This window comes from Mesocricetus auratus, unplaced genomic scaffold (assembly GCF_017639785.1).
Source record: "Mesocricetus auratus isolate SY011 unplaced genomic scaffold, BCM_Maur_2.0 Super-Scaffold_100006, whole genome shotgun sequence".
NCBI lineage: Eukaryota > Metazoa > Chordata > Mammalia > Rodentia > Cricetidae > Mesocricetus > Mesocricetus auratus.
Window position 1 is genome coordinate 101,551,332 of NW_024429190.1, and position 13,460 is coordinate 101,564,791.

General features: G+C 46.5%; 1 protein-coding gene and 1 pseudogene across 15 annotated transcripts in view; both read left to right on the top strand.

Moving 5' to 3' along the window:
• Erc2 (ELKS/RAB6-interacting/CAST family member 2) overlaps window positions 1-13,460 on the top strand; it is an 880,091-nt gene that overhangs the window by 87,211 nt on the left and 779,420 nt on the right. The gene's annotated exons all lie outside the window — the stretch shown is intronic.
• Window positions 3,953-7,530, top strand: LOC106021740 (annotated as a pseudogene).

Sequence of the window (13,460 nt, forward strand, 5' to 3'; positions counted from 1 at the left end):
TTGGCTTGATATGAAAATAGACTATTATATGAAATTACTGCTTATTTTAAATAATTTGGAAGACAATCGCTGGTGCCAGGCTAATTTAAAAACTACAATTAATTGAGACACCGAGAAGAATTTATGTCCTGTATTTATCAAAGCACAATTCATGACTCTAACTGGAACTGACAATATTGAAAATGGGCTGAACAGACATTAGGATTTAGTTTCCAGTTGCTGAACAATGATGAGTAATTGCTACTCTTCATCTTAAGTGGTCATGCCTGAGCTGCTAACATGTGTGGTCAGCCAGGTAAGAACCGTATGTAGAATTGTGGACAGAGTAATAGTACAGACACAAAGTCTGGCAGTTGACGTTGGTTTCTAGCTCCTGTTCTGCTGTGAGACCTTTCCCCAGATTTCTTAGCTTCACTTTCCTGTTCCGTTGTAAACATTAAATAAGGAACGGTGCAAAGAAGTTGGTAGTTGTGCCTGTAATTGGTGTGAGGTTACTGGTGTTCAATGGTGCGTTGTTATGATGTTATTAGTTAGGCTTGGCCATCGTATCTCATATCACTGATGTTAATTAATGTAATTTAGATGTACTTCCCTCCCTTAGTGGGAGGTGTGAGTGTATTATGGGCTCCACCCATGATTCTGGAGCCATGGGGTGGCCTGTAATTTGCACAGTTCCTGGAACTGGAAAGCATAGCACACATCTTGCCACTGAACTCTTGAGCTCACTCTCAAAGCACTGCATGTATCTCCTCTCGTTTGGGGCACCTTGCTGAAGCCCCTTTGAACTCACAAATTCTCATGGTAGAGGCTATGTATGGCGTGTGGGACCCCGGGGACTTGGATTTCCTTAGCTTTGGCCTCCTCATCTACGCCATGGGTTCGTTAATGGTATTAGGCATCACCAGGCTGTTGTGAGAATTAATTGAAAAAGACTTGTGAAGGATCTGACAATGGTGTCAGGGATTGGTGCAAACTCATTCCTGAGGCCTAGAGAGAGGTTCTTCCTGCCCCTCAGCTTTCTCAAGGCATGGCATGCACAAGAGAGTGTTGTTTTGTGTGTTAGTCTGGGGTGAACTGATGATTTCCCGTGGATGGACAGTGGTATTGGGATCAGTGACTTCTTGATACACTGGTGACCCATTTGTCATTCTACCAATATGAGAGGGGTCAGCTTCCGGTTTGAGCAGAGCCTTGGTGTGGCAGTGGAATGACAAGAGACTGAAGAGCAGCAGATATGTCTGCGTGGGAAGGGGGCGTTTACGAGCGCAAGCCACTGAATCTGAGCGGCTGGCGAGGCTGTGCTGGCTCACTGGGAGTGGGCCTCTGCATCTGGCCGCTGGGACTTTCAGACTTTTGTACGTGGCCCTGGTACTTTTATGTCTATTTCTCTGTGTGTGTGCGTGTTACATGCAGTCTGGAAATAAATGACTACTAACCAAATGAGAACAGAGGTTGTGTTTACCCAGATCTCCTTTCAACAAGAGGGACAGTCCTTGTCAAGTGTTTGACAGATTCCCAGGGGCTGCTGGAGAGTGAGAAAGCATCTTAGTGACAAAGGGGAGCCTTGTGCTTTGACTCCATGGAGGAAGCTGCGGCGTTAACTAAAGATGGGACCTATCTGGTAATTGGTTTGGGGCCAATTATTGTCTTCCTTTGGTTGGCACTCGGTTGGAAGTACAGATAAACAGCGGGGAAAAATTGGCAGTTACTAACCAAATCCTGACTACTGTAGCTGTCTGCACAGGGGTCTTAGGCCAGGGCTATGTCTGACGCTGTCCCTTTCTGTGTTCATCCGTCTGCTCCTCTCCTTTTACCATACGGGAAAGGCTAGAGATTCAAGCCTTTACCTCTTAGACCTTACATCCAGTTGTCTCCAGAGTCCACTGCATTATAAGGTCTTCTTGACCTTTTTATTACTATGTTACCATGGAGTCATTTAATGGGAGAGTAGTTGTGTGTAAGCACTTGAGACCCTGGGTGGAACATAATGGCTGAAGTTATGACCCTGGCGACAAAAATGGGAATAATGAATAGTCCTTGTAAGTAACTTCAGGACCAGAAGCATCGGTGGCTTACCTGAGGCCAAGAGAACAAATTTCACAGGTCATGAGGATAAACTAGAAAGCCAAGAATTCCTGTAAGACCATGTTCAGTTTATTCTTTCCTGCAGGCAGGGAACGGCAGAGCTGGCGCCATGGCCAGCCAAGAGGAAGCTGAGAGCAGAGCACTTGTCCACCTGTGCTGAGGGCTTGAGACTTACCTGGGGCCCTTCCAAGCTGGAGGGAGTCAGTAGGAACTTCTGCCAGAGCCAGTGATAGGTTTAAGGTCAGTTGTGTTTGCGAGAGTCTCATCACCGGTATTGCCCTGACCGTTACCAGCTAATCAATATGCTCTCAGTTTGGAGCTCACATTTAGCCATCGTACTTCACAGAATAAGTCTCTCTGTGTCTTGGAGTATCTTTCCTAGAATGCATGGAATGTTGGCCTGAGGTCAACAGGATCAAGCTTCTTGGCCACAAAATTGGGTCACCCGCACTCATAAGTAACTCTTTACTGCGCTCCCGTAAGTAAACTCATCTAATTCATTATTTTACCAAGCTAGACCTGGGTGGATTCATTGCTTTGCTTTTCATTGATGCCCCCTCTGGGGTAGATAGGTGTTTGTTCACCTCGCTCCAGTAAAAGTTCATGCAGTGTTCTTGCTTGCCTGAACCGTGCTATGTAGCCCAGTTTCCTTGGTCTCATGGCAATTCTCCTGTCTGAACCTCCGGGTTACAGGTATGTGTTGGTACACCCAGTTTAGAGTCTGTTTAAGGTATGGGAAGGAAGCTGTATATGGTGTTGGAGTCTGTTGCAATATTTCACTACATGTATCTATAGAAGCAGAATGTAGCATTTGAGATGAAGCCCTTGGACCTATGAGCCTTCCAAATAACCATTCATAGGAGGATAGTTGCTGTGTACCTGCGAGAGTAGACTACATGGCTATAAGGGCTTGGAGGAATGTCTTTGGGTAGGTGAAAGAGCCCACTATTAACTTAGTACCCTTTTCTTAATGTTGAAAGTTGTCCATGGCTCACTGGGTAGAGGTGCCAGCCCTCAAGCCTGGCAATCTGTGTTCAGTCCTTGAGATCCACATGGAGGGAGCAAACTGGCTCTTACAAGTTGTTCTCAGACCCCCCCTCCCCCGTGCTGTGGCATGTACATGTGTGCACTCATGCTTGCGGGGGCATGTGTGTGCATGCACGTGCACACGCACAATGTAGTAACATTTCAAAAAAGCACGAAAAAGCTGTTTTCTAGTCTTTGCTAGAAATATCTTATAGCGTCACCTTTTCCCCCATTTATGTGACTAATTATGGTCTGATCTATATTTATCCAAGATGTTTCGGTATGGATTTTAGAATGCTTTATTCTACTTTGAGGATTTTCTCCTTTTAACCCTCATATTTGTTATGGAAAGACAGATTTCATAGTACTTTTATGGAATAGAACTGTTGAAGATTTACATTCCATCTAACATGTGTTTAAGTTGATAAAGTGTGGTAACCCAGGTCATATGCACTCAGAATAACTCTAAATTCTCCTAGAAATAGAAGTCTTGTCTGGATTTAGGGAATCCTAATTATAGCTTTGCACTCAGCTGAAGTCTGAGCTTTAAATTCTGTATTTTCTGAATATCTGGCCCATGGATAGTGTCCTGGTTAGGCTGTTGTTGTTGTTAACTTGACACTAGCTAGGGTCATTTGAAACGATCAACTGAGAAAATGCGCCCCCCTCCCAGATTGGCTTATGGGAAAGCCTGTAGGACCTTTTCTTGAATAATAATTAATGTGGGGGGGGGCAGCTGAAGGTGTGTGGCGTCACCCCAGAGCAGGTGGCCCTGGATGGTCTGAGGCAGCAGACTGAGCAGGTGGCCCCGGATGGTCTGAGACAGCAGACTGAGCAGCGCTTCTCCTTGGTCTCTGCTTCCTTTCTCCACGCTGCTGCCTTCATTTGCTGCCGTGACTTCTCCCAGCGATGGGCTTGAAAGCTGTGAAGGCGCGATAAACCGCCTAACCTCCACGTTGCTTTTGGTCGTGGTGCTTTGTGACCGAGATAGGAACCCCGAGACAGAGGGGTGGGAATGTTGTGGGAAGAGGGGTGGGGGGTGTACAAGGGAAAGAGAATGGCCGGAAGCACACAAGGGAGAGACTGGAGGACAAGGGAGGCAGAGAGAGCGGGATGCAGGAAGCAGCGGCAGGCAAAGGAGCAGGAGGAGGATTTCTTGGAGAGTTCGGCTTATGTTAGGATTCTCGAATTGTTCATTAGATTGGGCCAAGTTATGTTTTTAGGAAGGCAGTTTTGTTTCAGAATTTTGTCTGGAGGCCTCTCTGTATGAATAAAATTGGGTCTGAGAAATTGTATTCCTCCCCCTTGGCCTCACCAAGGTGTCTTGCAAATACACAATTTTCTTGAAACCAGGTATTTCCTAGAGTATCTACTGAAGATGTCTTTGGAGAATTTATGTGGGATAGGCATATGAATTGGGGTTATAATGAAAGTATGCAAAAGCAGAAGTATCTCCTTTCTTTTTCCCCTTGTAGAGGAAGAGGAGTGTTAGACTTAAGTAACCTGTGTGTGATGGCAGCATTTGGTCTTCTGTGTCCTGGGTCTCACACCACCAAACCTTTGGCTGGTCTCTGCAAACACCAACCTGTCAGGCTCTGGCCCTCCTACAGGAAAACCAGAAGACTTGCCCTTTCTGGACTAGGGCCAGTATCTCAGGTTAAACATAAAAAAATGGTTGGAGGAGAACAGTATTCATTTTTCTTTTTTTATGACCCACATAAATTTTCCTCATGTGAGTGCTAATTTTGGTAAGAACCATAAAACTTCCAGACTATGATTCAGGATTAAATAACGCTTTCAACCAACCAATGCAGGGGCTGTGCCCTGTGGTTCTCTTTATGGGAAACAGCACTTGGACATAGCACAAGACAGGACAAAAGGAAGCAGAAGCGTGAAAAGGAATGGACTAATGTCTCCAAACAAGTGGGGACCAAAGCCAAGCCCAATCCCAGGAAACGAAGAATATACAGCTAGCAACCCGATATTAGAGTAGAAGTCACCCACACACTGTTTTCCCGTATCACTGCGGACATGACACTCTGAGCAGCACGGCACAGGGGACCTCTTTGGGCACTACGTATAGTTTAAGACTCAGTCCGTGGCAGCAGACAGAGCAGACCACATCTCTGGGGGCCAAGACATTTCCGGGTCAACTGGAAGGAAACAAAGACTCTCCAAAGGAAAACTAGCAGATGGTGTTTATCTAGGATGTGTGCGGCAGGAGCTCCTACCATCGTCCCCACTCTTTGGCAGAGACTCAAGGGCAGGCAGAGCCGTGGGAGAGCTGCACATACGAGGTTTGATTGGTGGTCACTGTCATGAAGGAGGTGGTGAGCTCACTAAACGTGAGGCATCTTGTATGATGGGTCTGGGGAAAAAGAGAATATTTGTTTGGCAATGGAGGCAATAATGAGGATGTGGGCAGTCACTGACGAGGCTCTGACTTCCCCGAGTAGTTATTGCAGAGCTTGTGGCCTGTCTTCCCAGCCTGGTTGCTGTGGGGTTAGTGAGCCTGAGAGGCTAGTGTTAGTCCCTGAATAAATAACAGTGAAAGCCTAATTCATTGGAGGTTTTCACATATCACGGGTTAACCCTAGCTAACAAATGTTATGTTTTGATTTCAGATTTTATCCCCTAGCAACCATTTTTTTAATAAACAGTTAGATCATTAATAGTTTTGGCTTTACAGAGCAAATAGGCTGATAAACGACCTGCATAAAAATAGACATAGGCATATATGCAAGTGAATAGGAGTAGCTGTGTTCCAATAAAACTTTATTGTCAACCCTGGGATTTGGGTTAAATAATTTTCATGTCATAAAATACTCTTTTTTTTCTTAACCATTAAAAATACGAAAATCGATGTGACTTCATCTTTGTCAGTACACAAAATGGCACTCTACAGCCTACTGGTGATCTGGCTGCCAAAGGCCCTGGGTGTTTGGCAGTACCGTGTGGCCTCTGTCCTGTGCCAATGGTCCAAGGTGGCCATGAGCCACTTGGAGCCCAATGAGTACATCCACTGGGATCTGCTAGAGAAGAACATTAACACTGCCCACAGGGGTTGAACCAGCCTCAGACTCTCAGAAGATCATGAATGGACACGGGGATGACCCAGCCAACCAGGAGATTGAACAAACATACCTGCATCTATGACCTGACCAGTTGGTCATGCAAGGTACAACAGCCCAGATGGCTATGCTATAGCCCATTCGCAGTGGGCTGCCCGAGGTGGCTGTGCCAACAGACATCCACTGAGGTTATCTGATTGAGGCCCAGCTTGGGGGTGAGAAAGACCCGTGCCAGGCCAAGGACATAAACCAAGAAGTGTATCATTTCCCGCCAATTGCAAGTGTCAAGTATGGCTTCCGGAGGCCTGGATCTAGAATAACTCACCGGATCACTCTAGAAAACTGTGCACACCGTGGAGTTCTTCTGATTGGCTCTGACTCCTACAACCTCGAGTGGTGGTATCCTGGGAGGCATCTGCAATAGAGTAGGGGTGCTGATACCATGAATATTGTGGCTGGGGTCCCCTGGGAACCGAAGTGTCCCAAGGTGATTGGTGGGAAGCTGATGAAGTCCCTTTCTGTGAGTCAGATCTCACTCAGAGATGTGATTCTGAAAGTGGCAGACACCCTCATAGAGAGAGGTGTCACAGGCACTGTTGCAGAATACCATGGCCTGGGGTTGACTTCATCTCCCGTGCTGGCATAGCATCATCTCCCGTGCTGGCATAGCATCAGTCTGCAGTAAGGATGCAGAAATTGGGGCTACCACATCCGTGTCCCCATGCAACCACAGGAAGTAGACGTACCCAGGCAAGACAGGCTGAACAGACAGACGTTGCCAATGTAGCTGAAAAATTCAAGGATCACCTAGTGTCTGAGCCTGGCTGCCAGTGTGAGCAAGTGATTGAAATTAACCTCTGTCAGTGCTTTACCCCTGATTTGGTTTGTCTAGTGGCAGAAGTGGGCATTGTGGCAGAGAGAGAAGGCTGGCCTCCATGACATCAGTGTTGGATCGGCAGCTGCACCGATTTAAGCTCTGGGGACTCGGGATGGTCAGCAGCTGTGACCAGCAGCTTCCGGCCCATGGACTGAAGTGCAAATCCCAGTTCTCCAGCACACTAGGCTCTGAACAGACCCACGCCACCAATGAGTAGGATGCCTCTTCACAGATTCTGAGGGATGTGGGGGGTATTGTTTTGGCCAATGCTTGTGGTCCTTACATTGGCCAGTGGGACAGAAAAGACATTAATAAGGGGCAGAGGAATAAAATTGTCACCTCCTACAGCAGGAACTTCACAGGCGGTAATGATGTGAGTCCTGATATCTACGCTTGTAACGTGTGTCTTCCTGCCAGCCTGTTCCCAGAGCCACGTCAGTCCCAAATGAACAGGGTGCTACATTAACTATGAAACTGTTGGCCGTTTTCTATGGTGTCTTGTTGGCTAGCTCTGACTTAATTATTAACCCATAACTGCTAATCTGAATATTTCCATGTGGTCTTCTCTTAGCCAAGGAAGGGTCTGAACCTCTTACTCCTCTGGCATCCTAAATGGTGACTGACTGTGCCTCCATTTCCCAGAATCCTCCTTGATACCTAGTCCCACCTATCTTGCTTTTCTATTGGCCAACAGTGCTTTATTTATCAACCAATCAGACAGATATATACACAGAAGGACTTTCCCCCCCCATCACACGCCTTTGTCACATCCCCAGAGATTGTCACAGTCCTGGCCATTGTGGGAATCCTTCAGTTTTCAACCCAGAAACCAACTTCTTGACAGGCAAGGATGATGAGACGTTCAAGTTGGAGGCTCCGGATGCAGACGTGCTCCCCAGAGAGGGCATGGACCCTGGGGCAGAGCATCTGCCAGCAGCCCCAAAGACAGCGGTGGGCCATGGGTGGGCATGAGGATGAGGAGATAGTCCTTTGTAGTGTAAGAATCCCCACGGTTTTCCTCCAGAATCCCTGGATGTATCCTTAGTCTCATTTGGGTTCCTAAAGCACAGGCCATAAGTACTCAGACTACAGAGGCCGAGGCTCGCCCAGTGAGGAAGCTGTAGTCCGTACCCCTCTCCCTATACTACAAAGGTAACATCATAAAGCTCATTATGAAAATCTGGAGAAAGCTGGAAGAGCTTAGAAAGGAGAACAGATGCATGTCTTACCGTGAGCGGGTAATCTCCCTTGGCGGTTGGGTGCCTGCATTCCCTGTCTGTCTTTCACCGGTATTTTATGTATGTGTTGCCCATATTTTTAGCACTTTTACTGAGTTATAATTTATATGTAATACAACTCAGCCTTTCAAAGTGTTCAGCTTAATGGGTTTTGGTGTACACTATTCATTTTCATAAATTAGTTACTTAAGAATCTTAGCTGTGCTATTTAATGGTGTTATTCATATAATTATAATGTTATAATTGTACAGTATTTGCCACCAGTTTTCTAGTTCTTAATTACTCCGTGGAAAATTTATAGCCTTTAAGTAATAACTCCCTATCTCTTTCTCCCTCGCTGGCCCCTCATAACAGCAAATCTACCTTTTTTTAAGCTATGGATTTGAATGCCGCAGGTATTTCATATGAGTAGAACCGTACGGTGCTTGTTCTGCTCCCCCCAGTGTGTCTTCTTGCTTAGTCTAAGATGCGCACACTGTCTTCTAGCCTATGTCTTCATTAATAGCATGTGCCGAGGCTGTTTCTGGGTAGGTAGAAGCTAGGAAGTGGAGGTGGGCCAGCTCTTCTCAGCTTTGCTAAAGCACTTAGACTTCGTTGTGTAGGCAGCAAGAGTAGTAAACCAACCTGTCTCCCTCCTTCTCTCCGTCCCTCCGTCCCTCTGTCCCTCCTCATCCTCCCCATCCTCCCTTTCCCTCCCTCCCTCTGTCCTCTCTCCCTCACTCTGTTCTCCCCTTCTCCCCCTTCCCCTCCCCCTCTCCTTCCCTCCCTCCCTCCATCTGTCCTCTCTCCCTCTCTCTGTCCTCCCTCCGTCCCTCCATCCCTCCTCATCCTCCCCATCCTCCCCCTCCCTCCCTCTGTCCTCTCTCCCTCTCTCTGTCCTCCCTCCATCCCTCCCTCCCCTTCTCTGTCCTCCCCTTCTCCCTCCTTCCCTTCCCTCTCCTTCCCTCCCTCCATCTTCCCCCTCCCCCAGTCCTTCCCTTCTCTACCTCCTCCCTCTTCTCACACCTCTGCTCCTTTTTCTCTTTCTTTCCTCCACATTTTCTCTTTTCCTTCCTGCCTCCTCCTCCCCTTCTTTCCTCTTCAGGAAGAGGTATAGTGCTCCATGCAGATCTCGGGGGAACTTTCCCGAGTCCTCTAGGCAGACACCGAGCTATAAAGCTCTTCCCATGCTGCTGGGAAGACGTCTTCTTTCCATGCAGGTGACATGTGTGATGTCCTTGGAGGCTTTCGGAGAACCTCTGATGGCCGAGTGTGAGTCATGACACAGCACACTGTGTGGTGGTTCTTAGGAAAACAAGAAAAGAATGCTCTTATTGCAGGCCTAGCAGTTCCCTGGGTTGTACTTGGGGTTCCATCACCCTCGTACATTATTTGTGATGCCTTTTTTAAAAAAATGGAAATCTCACAGACTCACCCTATGAGAATGACCTCCATTTTATAGAGATGGGTACGCCAGCTACAACTTAGCTGTCTTGGCTACCACTGTCTGCACTTAGTCATTGCTCTCTTCTTTTTGTTTTAAGGACAGAATGTTTAAAAGTAAAATCATTGTGTGTGTATGTGAATATATTGGGAGTTGGTTATCTATGTCACAGAATCAAACTCAGGTCATCAGTCTTGATGGCAAATGCCTTTGCCCACTCAGCTGTTTTGCAAACCGTACTTTTTTTAAAGTTCCTTTTATTTACATTAACACTTTGTTTACATTTTCAGTTGTGCATACGTATGTACCCCCTGCCTGCGTGTAGGCTAGAGAAAGACTTGTGAGAGTGTATTATCTCCTTCTACTCCGTTGTCCATCTTGGCAGCCTGATGTCTGGCCAGCTCCACCTATTACTTCTTAATGTCCTTCTCTGTATCCCGTGGTCTAATGTCCTCGCCTGCCAACTATACTATGTTTGTTGTAAAGCTTTTGTTTACTTTCATTTTCTTGCCTCTTTTGTCGAGTTCCTGGAGCAGAATGTTGAGCCTTGAACATCTGCATTTGGATTCAGTTGGTTCCCATTAGCGACCTTCATGTCTGAAGCTTTCTCTTATTCCTCTTACTGGCTGACGTAGCGTACCTGTGTTCATCTTGGCACCCTGGATGTCTCTGGTTCTTAGCTGCTGTTCTGCACATGGGTGGTTTTTGTCTTGTTGGAACTCTTTCAGGCAGGCGTCATCTTTTTCTTCCCATGCTTCAGGTCAGAGCTGGAGTCTTTGTCCGCCTGGACTTCCCCTCCCCACCTATATCCTTCAGGCCATCTGGTAGACCTTCTTATTCGTCATTCTCCTCTACTCGGTCCCCAGGGCAGCAACTGCTGCCCAAGGCTCTTGAAGCCCGTAGTTTGCCTACGGGATCCCCCATGTGCTCCATCGCATGGCTGAAGAGACTTCCCCTGGTTAGCTCCTTGTTCTCTGTAGCTCTACTCGGTTTCTCTCATGGCTCAGCCACACACAGCCCATCTTCCCACCCAGCTCAGGAGGCCTCTCCCGTCCTCCCGTCTCCCTCGTTCTTGCCCACCTCATCCTTTCACGCTCAACTCTCACATCGCCTCTTGAGTGACCTGCCTCCCCTTCCACCTTCCTCCTCAGGGCTGTCGTGCCATTTTTATTTCAGCCTTGGAAAACACAGCTGCCCACTTTATCACCGGAGTTCTGTCTTCCTTTCCCACTAAACTGTGTATGCTCCTTGAGAGATGAACCAGCCCTCCTCTGTTTACAAGACCCCATGTGTCTAGCAGGGCTTAGAGATGGCAGGGATTATTAGAAAGACTTTTGTCACCGTGAGGGTAGGATTCAAAGCCAGGCTTACTATTTGCCAGCTGTTTGGGTTTGAATAGGTCATTTTTTTTCCTGTGTGTCTGGGTTCCTGATCTGTGAAGTGGAAGTAAGAGTGTATGCCTTGCCTGTTGGTTGCAGATAATTTAAACTGCATTGAACATTTAATAGGATTTCTTATGCAGAACAGTGTTTATGATCAGGTGATTTTGGTGTTTGATTACTTTCCCTGAAATCCTAGTTTCCCGAGTGTTTTTCTTAATTTTGCTTTTCTTCCCCTGGCCTCTTTTCTAAACTGTATATTCTTGGCATAGGTAGGAAGGTTTGATGTAGGAGGGTGATGAGAAGTAGAAAAAGGAGAAAGGAAATTGAGAAACTGCCTTCATTGGGCAGCAAAGCTCTAATTTTAACTCGACAGTTGTTCTGTGATAGACTTCCCAGTCTGGCTCTGTGCTCCAGTCTTGGTGGTGATATGGTGCAGATTTTAGCAAATAAACCAGATTTTGCACATGTGCACACTTGCAAATTCATGCAGACATGTGAAAGTAAATTTCTACCAAATATGTTGTCCACTTGTCAAAATGTCACTTAAGACCATTCATTGTTTCCAGTTCTTTTATTGTTCAACTTTCCTGCTAAACTCTCCATTCAGAACCAAATGTTCTCCAGATCACCTTAAGGAAACAAATACGCATTAACAACAGCAGTGCTAACAACAGCCTGAGGTACCGAGTCCCTATGAGGAGTCCTACAGAATGTTATTTCAGTTTACTTTCATGAAATTCTCAGGGAACAAGCACGATTTCCCCATATTAGTCAAGGAAAGCAAGGCTTGGAGAGGGTAGAGATTTGTCCATGTCCATTTACTGAGTTGGAAAGTTGCCAGGTGAAACAGAAAGTCTAGCCTTACTTGAAGCCTCATAGCCTAGGCTGCTGGGATAGAGTGTGTATTGCACCTCTTTGGATGTAGTTGCCCTTTGAAAACCAAGCTACGCACAACCAACGTGGTAATAGTTGTAGTACGTAACTACACTGCATGCACAAGCTAGATTAAAGCAGTGCTTTTGCTCTTTTCAATAACATGTCAAGAAAGCAACACTGTAGGTAATTCCAGTATAGTTGTGTGACAGTGCTTCTCTTACCTTACGGTCATAATTGTTTAGAAGTCCAAAGAATCTTTACACAAAATGAAGCAACAGACAAGAGCCCGGTTATTCCATTGTGTTTAGTCTAGTATTAAAATGTGTCAGAGGATAGAGAAGGATGAGGACACCGTTGGGTGGGTCCTTCAGAAATACAGCTTCTTTTAATCAAGAACCTGTCCACAGCCAGTTTGGTTCTCTATTCTAGAGAGGGACACATGGATTAGTGGGCTCAAGTTCACTCCAACATCACTAAGTGCTTGGCACCAAACCTCATGCACAGAATGCCAACTCATGGGGAAAACAGTTACCTGTTCTGTTGTCAGGATCGACTGTCCGCTTTCTGCGGAGTCTGCAGCAGAGGTCTTAGGGAAGAGGAAGCTTGTAAATGGTGTAGTCCAGTTTGGCAGCTTGGTATCTCCAAATGTAATCAGGTATACATGCAGTGGGCCATAAATGTAATGGGGGCTCTGGGAAGTGATTCCCTTGATGCTCGCAGTATTTATTTAGATTTTAAACAATTGCCTTATGTTATGATATGGTGATCATTCATCCCACAGAATCTAATGTCCCGTCAGAGTTTAACTCGATGATAATGAAATGAGACCTTTGCAACTGACTGGTCTTTACATGGCTGAAATGGTTTTTCTGCCTGTGCACAGCAACAACCGACTGCTCAGTGTGTATGCGGGTCAGCTTGTGAGACCTGCGTTGGCAGGCAGGAGGCTTAGGAGTCAGGTGTGAGCCTGTGGATGAAGGCTCTCAGCAGATGATAATCACACACGTATCACTTCAAACTCTAAACCAGGTCTAGCCAAGGACTCAGTCTGCCCACATCCACTCACCGTGGGACCAGGCTAGTTCTCAGATAAGCCTTGCCATTTATGTCAAGCCCAGGTGTGTACCTGAATTGCTGTTTAGGATGTGCTCGTGCTAGCCTAGAAAATTATACCGGAGAAATTAGATCTAGTGTTTCCAAAACTCCGTACAGTAAATTCTAAATGTGACTGATGGTGATTTGGGGCTTCCCTGCTGCTTCGATTCTCTAAAGCCCTCATTAGAAGGGACGCAGGGCAGCTACTGTATTTCACAGCCAGTTTTGACTTGACGCTTTGAGGGACGCGAATCAGCAGGAGCTAATGGCCTTGGGGTTGGACGGGAGCACTGATTCACTGAGCCTCTGTGGATAGCCTGACTAATTGGGAACCATCAAGGTGCTCCTGGGGAATCTCTGAGACCATGGGGTCCTGTCCAGTCTGAT